General features: G+C 29.7%; 1 protein-coding gene across 1 annotated transcript in view; it reads left to right on the top strand.

The window, feature by feature from the left end:
* The window catches only part of LOC106872702 (homeodomain-interacting protein kinase 2), an 82392-nt gene that overhangs the window by 42767 nt on the left and 38554 nt on the right, over positions 1-1071 (top strand). The window lies entirely within an intron of this gene.

Below are 1071 nucleotides of genomic sequence, written 5' to 3'. Positions count from 1 at the left end.
ATGATGATGATGATATATATATATATACATATATATATATATATATATATATATATCATCATCATCGTTTAATGTCTGTCCATATACATACACAATAGGTGCAGGTGTGGCTGTGTGGTTAAGATTTTACTTCCCAATAACATGGTTTCAGGCTCAGTCCTGCTGCATGGCCCCATGGGAGGGTAGGTGTCTTATATAACCTCAGACTAGCCACACCCTTGTGAGTGCATTTGGTGGATGGGGACCAAAAGAAATCTGTTATGTGTGTGTGTCCGTTATATGTGTGTGTGTACCTTATCCTTATATTGAACACCCTTCTACACACTAGAATTCCTACACATTAGGATAGGTATGGCAATCACTGTGGGATTTTATCTTAGAGAAGAACTTTTCTCTCTAGATATTTTGTGTAAAAGCATATCATGCCAGGCTTTGACTGATGTCAACAAACTACCAGACACAGTGTTTTGGAATGATTTTACCATCTCAGTGGTAGACATGCCTCAGTCATTTGGATCTGAGATGGAAATTTTGTTCTTGTATATAGAAAACTGGAGTGTTATTTGGTGGTGTATACTAAGGCTTACAAAGTTGGAATATATTTAGTATAAGCACATAAAAGTTGTGAGGATCAGATTAAAGAGGATTTTATATATTTACATATATATATATGTATACACACACATATACACACACACATACATATGTGTGTACGTTTGTAGAAATAAATAATCTTGTATTTTTCTATTATTCAATTGATCTTTAATCATAATTAAATAAACGTCTTTAGCTTTAAATAGTATAGCTTTAACTATTACACCGGTTAAATATGTACTAATTTTATCTTCATTATTATTTTAAACTTAAACTTCGTTCAACTTGTATTTAAAACAATGATAATTTAAAACAATGATAATTTAGGTAAGATGTTTTTTGTATATAATATACATGTTATTATTATGGATGAAGAGATGATTATTGAATGGTTATTATTTTGATATTATGATATTTTTAAAATAATTTTTCTATCTTTATATAATAAGTATTTCATATTAATTCATTTGGTACTTA

The sequence above is a fragment of the Octopus bimaculoides genome, chromosome 25 (genome assembly GCF_001194135.2).
Source record: "Octopus bimaculoides isolate UCB-OBI-ISO-001 chromosome 25, ASM119413v2, whole genome shotgun sequence".
NCBI lineage: Eukaryota > Metazoa > Mollusca > Cephalopoda > Octopoda > Octopodidae > Octopus > Octopus bimaculoides.
This window is presented reverse-complemented; position numbering and strand designations above follow the sequence as displayed.